Below are 7,414 nucleotides of genomic sequence, written 5' to 3' on the forward strand. Positions count from 1 at the left end.
ACAGATATAGCAGTCAGGGCCGTTTTTGCATATAATGAATTATGCAAATCACAAACCATGTGTGTTTGTCTTGCGAACAACAAGACAGTAGCAGAGTCCCTCAGTATCATTACAGCAGGATCTCTAATCTGGAGCATCAGCTTCCGTATTGACAGATTTAAGGGATTGGGGTCATTGTGTTGGAGGATTAGTGTGCATTAGTGGACCCTCTCCATGACACAATCCTGATAATGTAGGCCAAAAGAGACAAGGTCGCTTTTTTTTCTCCACATGGCTGCTTTCACACACGTTGGACACAAATGATCAAAGATGGGGGCAGGTGTTGGTGGGAAGGTGTAGCTGCAAATGGAAAAACTCACCTGTGAAAATGCAGCGTAGTTGAGATGCTGTACACATCTATAATGTGGTCCGCTTAAAAGGGGCAATGTGTAATTCTCTTGGCCACATGTTCCAACGAAATAGGGGTCAGCATTTCACCTCTACTTCTGGGGCCAGACGATTGAAATTTACAGTTACAACGATAAAAAAAATAGACAGCTACTAACAAACAGCCGGGCAAGAATACGTAAAATTTGCCTTTGGGGCAGATCTACATCTTTGTCCTCTCACGAGGGCAGACTGGACGCCGCAGTGACTCACCGTCGCCTCCCTAAGGGACGCCACGGGCCGGGGCTGGCTGTTTAGCGTGCTCATTTCAGTCGATATCTCCGCAGCACGATACATAGACGTCGCTGACATAACGGCAACAAAGACAGACGGGAGAAGACAGGCACACACAGAAGTCAGTCCGAAGGTGAATTGGGAGATGAGAGAGGTAAAAGTCTCATATCACAGGTGGAGGGGAACTCAGGCTGGCAGCTCATTAAGACAAAGTAGCTCCAGCTTCCCCGCTGCGCTCGTCGCTGTCGTTGCTTGTCAGCGCAGTGTCATTGCTCAGTGTGCGCGGGAAGATAATGTCACCAATATTACAAAGGAAGCAGACAAAAAGCAGAGGAGAGGTTCTTTGTGTTAATGAGACAGAGATTGAAGAACACAGCGTTTGTAGGAGCAGGAGAGGGAAGAGCCTTAATTGCTGGCAACAGGTAGATGAGCGTGGTCACAATAGTTGTTATGTTTTTTTAGTTTATTTATTTGAGTGAGGAGACAATATACAACACTTATTAAGTGTGCAAGTATAACAGGCATGAGTGCATGCTCCTCAGGAAGAGATTTTCCTGCTCGGTGCAGGAGTCGTGCAGAAAACAATGCTTTCTTAAGTACGGTTTGAGCCGACGCACTCTGTGATTCCCCACAGATATCGAGTCAGATCCCTTGTGGGGTTTTCGCCAATATCAGCCTTAGGGAGACTATAAAAATTTCATGGCAATCCATCATACTGTAGTTATCGAGGTACTTTATTCTGGACCAACACGGTGGACTGACCGCCAACATATACCACTAAAAAGATCACTAATATATATATATATATATATATATATATATATATATATATATATATATATATATATATATATATATATGTATATATATATATGTATTACCAAAGCACAGAATGGTAAAAAAGTTTTACATGAATACATTTGAATTATTGATGAAAGAAAGGAGCCCTGTAACTGAAACAACGATGTCAAAGGCAATAAATGTCCATAAATGTAGAAAATGTGTGCAAGCCAAACAGCTAGTTTACTCATAGATTACGGACATATACAAGTGCAAAGGTGTAAAAATAACATTGGTCAAAATGGTGGTGTACGTGTGCACTCACATTCAGCACCAGGCATTGTGGCACAAACAAGCTAAGTGCATAAGAGAGATGAAATGGTTCATAGAAAAGGAGCCTCTGACAGAGTATGAATGGTTCATATTTTCAAAAGAAAGAGTGAGATGGGTTTGAGCCAGAGCAAACAAACAACGAACATGCCGCAAGGCCGACAACTGTGCAGGTTAGGCCTCCATTAATAACCATACAAAAGATAGAGACACAAACTGCACAGTGACCTGCTTATTCTGTCTCTGAGGGCATCATTTGAAACAGGCTGATTGAGAAGAAATTTAAAAAGTTACCTGCAGCATTAAACTATCAAAAATGATCGAACATATATGCATCTATCATAGGACAGAGATTCTTTAAAAAAGGTCTGACATACATACAGAAGAATCTGATTACAGTTATAGAATATGGTATTATAAGTATATATATATATATATATATATATATATATATAATCAAATCATTTTCCATTGAACATCAAAGGCATTAATTCATTTATTTTTTGTATGATAGCTTAGACATACATGTAGTCAGTAGAGTAGAGTGTGATGCTATAATATTTACGGAACACAAATACCTCTTATACTTCACAGGTTGACGAGTTCTCTTATTGGAGGTGTTCATTGGTCTCATTACTTTTTGTTATTGTTATCATAATCATCGTCTGTGTGCAAATCTCACACGCAGCAAAGTACCAGGAAATCTGAGTCTTACAAGGGAATATCAATTGCAAAAATAACAACAACAAAAAAAAACCCGATAGAAATCGAGCAGAACCTTGACGTTGGATCACACAGCTGTGACGGGCAGATTTAAATCGTCTACGGGAACCAGGATTGTTGCGTTTATACTAATCCTGCCTCCACAGCTGTCACAAGTCTTTCACACATCCCAGCAGAGTTGGTTTCTTTCACCTCAAGCATCTTGCTTCTGTGAACTGAATTTATTTTCCAAGGCCGTTAATGTGTTGCTCACAACTAAACTCTGTTTGTGAAAGTCGTGAAGGACTTGGAGATGCCTTCTCATTAGAAAACACATTGGTTGATTGCTGTTTGGCCCCTTTTGATGAGTCGCACGCTGCGAAGTTGTAACCGGTAATAATAATGTTTGTACCTTCAAGAAAAAATGAAAATGATGTGACTGCATAGCAAGTCGGACGCACCGTGGCGACATTAAAGGTGTTTGTAATGGAATAGTTGTATTCATCCCTGAGATAGCTGCAGGCTCCCGTCTGGCTTCGCAGTTACTTTTCCGCCTCATTTCAGATCTGAAGAGCAGGGTGTGTGTGTGTGTGTGTGTGTGTGTGTGTGTGTGAGAAGCATTCACACACTCATGCTCGCACACACAGAGAGTGTGTGCCGGTGTCTGACTGGGTTTAGGATGGAGGTAAAGGAGACAGAGCTGGTCTTTCACACGCAGCAGAAATAAGGAAAACGTATGACAGAGAGCAACGTTTGGTTCGGCACAGTTTCTTGAAGCTCAGACAGATGTTTGAAATATTTCTTCTTTTTAGCTGACAGACATTTTGAAGCAACCGTACACGTCAGTGTTTCATCTACATTTGTTTTGGAAACGTGGTCTTGTCTAGTATACGGCAGACAGTTCTCTATATGCATTTAGACCACTACCCCCACCCCCCCCACCTCACCCCATTCGTTTTTTGCCTCTCTGTCTCTCTTCTCTACCTTCTTCTCCTCGACTTGATTCCCCACTTGCTTCACACTTTATACACATGCTGCATTCATCTTGCCTACAGCCCTTAAACAAAGACTGCCTGTCTTGCTATTTTTACTCTACTTCCCTCACACCTGCCACTCTCACTGTATCCTCTTGATATTTGTTTCCCCCTCAAGCTTTTTTTTGCTGACACTACGTTTTCCTCGGTCTCTGAGATATCTGTGTTGGACGAAAAGTGAAGCTACGGGATTTAGGATTCATTCCAATTGGAGTCTTTATGGGAACTACAATTGCAGTTGATTTTTTGGAATTTTAATTCATTTTTTGCATAACTGCCACAGCTCTCTGATTAAAAAAATCAGACTCCATCTGAAAAAAATCACATTAGATATTGATTTATTATGAAAAAGTAAATGCTTACAGAAAACGGAGACCTGACACTTTGAATTGCCTTGTGGTTGAAATGTGCGACACAAATAAACTTGCCCTGCCTTGACATGTTGGCTGACCATTCTGCCATGTTTGTGACATTATGAATAAAGCAATAGAATGTTGCATTGACGACATATTTTTGTAGGCCAACCAGGAAGTTAGCATCGCACCTGTTCACTTGACAAAAAGCCAATGGGATTATTGCATTGGGTTTTGGATTATTGCAGAAAATAAACTCTGTGGCAAACAAACGTTTAAGATACTCACATGTTTTGTTCAGCAAGCTAATCTTCACAAATAAACTCCACATGTTCCGGACCTTCGCATGAGGAAATTCTCTCTAACTGTTGAACATGTATTGACTACCCTTGCAGTATAGGAAAGGCCTTCAGAGAGCTTTATCAGAGGGAGAAAAAAGAAATAGTAAATCAAGGCCTTGATATTATTTATTCTCTGTATGGTCACTCCCGTGCTCCGTCACTTCCGGTCGTCTTTGTTGGGTAATTCTCATATTTGGGCCCAATGTCCCCCCTATAGCCTCAAACCCGGAACCCTCAAGGACTCACTGACGTCACCTGGTGAGTGGTTGAGTGTGAGAGACTGTGAGGGCTTGGAATAGGAATGGGACAGCACTCTGCTGCAACATAACACATTACCATGAAAACGACAACAAATATGATGTATAATTGTGGGTATTTATTTTCGGCTCTTTCCTCAGAGATGTAACCTCATATCATCTATTTACTCGTTTTTGTCAAAACAGCTTCAATGACAAAATCAAATATTCGATGAATGAATAAATACATATCCTCTGATTCATGTTTTTTTTTTTGTTCCATCTTTAACCCTTAATGTTTCTGAGTAAATTGAATAGACATGCTGAACACACGTGAGCCGTCCTCTTTGTTTACCTTTTTTTTTTTTTTTTTTTTTTTTTACAATTTTGCGGGAGCGCGCCTCAGAGTCCGTGAGTCCGTACGGGTGGAGCTCGGGATTGGGCCTAGAACTCTTCTGCTTTGTCGAATGTTGAGTCAAACGACACTTCAAGCCTCGAGAGGAGTTGGACTCCATGCGCGTGAGTTCGGCTGACAGGCCGGGGGATGACAGCTAGCTTCACCAAGGTAGGGACTTGCTGCTTTAACTAACATCTGCGAACATGTCTTGGCTCTGTTCCGCTGTTTGTGTGTTTGCTGTTGCTTCAGCGCTGGCTGGCATTGCTCTAAGTTACCATCTGTGCTTGTTTTGTGACGCTTCGTGCTTGCTGGCTGCTTATTTCTGCTCTTGCGCAGCTGTCAATCATGGAAGTCACCTATGTGCAGTGATAGTAGCTAAGAATTCAATTCTTGAGCTGATTTTAATTTTCTCTTTGGCTGCTGTTTTTTTTGTTTTATGCTTACAATGGTTGCCCATGTGTGTCGTGATTTGTGTTGAATGTCTTTATATGGCATACTTCCCCCTTTTGGTTGCTGCTTTTATTGTGCGTGTTGTCTGTATATCTGCTACAGGGACGTAAACATGACTGCAGTCCATTCACATAGTGTGTCAACATGTGTATCAAATGAATAGATTGTTACATTCCCAGTGTCTTCACACACTTGATGGTGAAGTACTATACAGTACTCAAAACAATAGCTTTTGTTTGCCATGTTTAGACATAAACTGCTGATATCCTGTTCTGCTGCTCATTATACATATGGAGACATTTGCTCCATTTTATTTTGGCGGTGTGCTGTTCATAAAGATCTGCTGCACAGCTGATGGGGTTCAGCCTTGCTGCAGTGCAGGTGTGCTGCTGGGTTCAGATTGCTCCATGTCGGGTCGTCGGCAGTGTGCTCCCCTTGTGGTCTGAGGTGCTCAGCGGGAGACTTTGCACACGGCGGTTGGTCTCAAACGCTGTAGCATGAACGTTTGTAATGGGCTCTGTTCCTCACGTGTTCGCTGCTGTCCCGAGCTCGTGGGTAGAGCCTCAACCTAGATGCCAAATCACCCCTACACTTTTCTTTATTATGCTGTGTTTCCACATAGTGCATCTGCTCCTAGGTTGGCTGACTGGAATGAACTATTTTTTGCCAAAAGAATGCTAGAAATGTATTCTCTTCATATATATATATATATATATATATATATATATATATATATATATATATATATATATATATATATATATATATATATATATATATATATATATATGTCTAAGCGTTATGCATCCTAACTTGTTGTGTGCTACTATCCAGGAGGCATGAATGCATAAAGTTGATTTGTAGGTTTATTGCAGCTCTGTCTCTCTCTTTTCTCCCGTGCTTTATCTCCGTCTCGTACTTTCGCCCACATTCAGCAGCAGGCCGCTGTGTTAATTGTGCCACGGTGCTAAACTTACCTTATCCGTGCCAAGAAGAGAAGGCGATTCTATTTAGATAATACTACTTCAGCAGTGGTCTGTTTACCGCAGCAGTTGTCTCGATCCATTCTCCGTGTGGTTTGCAACTCCGTCAGTTACATTCACGCTAATTATTTGCTATAGGGAGAAGAAAATACTTTGAAGTGACGTTGACAACTTCTTTTTTTTTTGCACCATTTTGATAGCAGATAGTACATCACTAATCCTGTTGTGACTGACACGCGTTGTATTCCACGTGACATACGTAAACACATGACCATATGTAAAAGAACACAGTCTGAATGACACACATACTGTACATCTATCATCCTTTACCCGCACAGGAAACACTGAAGGAAATCTGCCTCTCAGACTCAGAAAGCTCGTTCACTCGTGAAATAATCCTTCCTCAGGCTTGAGGGTATGGCGGGCGTTCAGCGATAGGAGAGACTAATACTCGCTGACAGTCGGGGCGTGCGTTTCATTTCCCATCAGAGGGCTGATCTATGTGGGTCTATTTTACGCTAAAGCCAGTGACCCGGAGTATCCCCGTGTCAAACCATTTACACACCACGTGGACCGGAGAGAGAGCCGGCCACCACGTCATGCTCTTGTCAGGTCTGCGGTAATGCAGTCCGTTAATTACTCATAGCTTAGTGACCCTTCGGATATAGGGACCAGTGTAACACGCGTGGGTCCTGTTTTCTAAGTGGGCGGGGTGGACAGGCCGAAACTCGCTCGCAATGCTGATTGACCCCGGATGCTGATGATCGTTTTCCTCGCTGCATGTGGTACAGCAGCCACGGTGGAGGACACCTGTTGAATGGGCCACAATGATCCCATACTCAATCATACCCATCATACATTTACTGTTAGTACATTTAACAATTTCAAAGATCCCTATCAAAAAATGTTTTATTGATGTAAGCGGTTTACAACATCTCTTTATCACTCAAATAACAATATTTGCAGAAAAAATACAGGAACGTTTGGGGTCTGATGAAAGGAATTTCACCAATTTCCCTTCAGCATCATGTTTGGCAACATTTTGGGATGGTGAAATATGCCCCCTAAATCCCGAAACACCAGTAAAAATGCTGTAAAAAACAGGTTTGTATAATAAATTGCTGTTTATTCCTCTTGTTACCGGTTCT

This window comes from Cebidichthys violaceus, unplaced genomic scaffold, assembly GCF_023349555.1.
Source record: "Cebidichthys violaceus isolate CVI_PGR_0920_01 unplaced genomic scaffold, fCebVio1.0.p SCAF_12, whole genome shotgun sequence".
NCBI lineage: Eukaryota > Metazoa > Chordata > Actinopteri > Perciformes > Stichaeidae > Cebidichthys > Cebidichthys violaceus.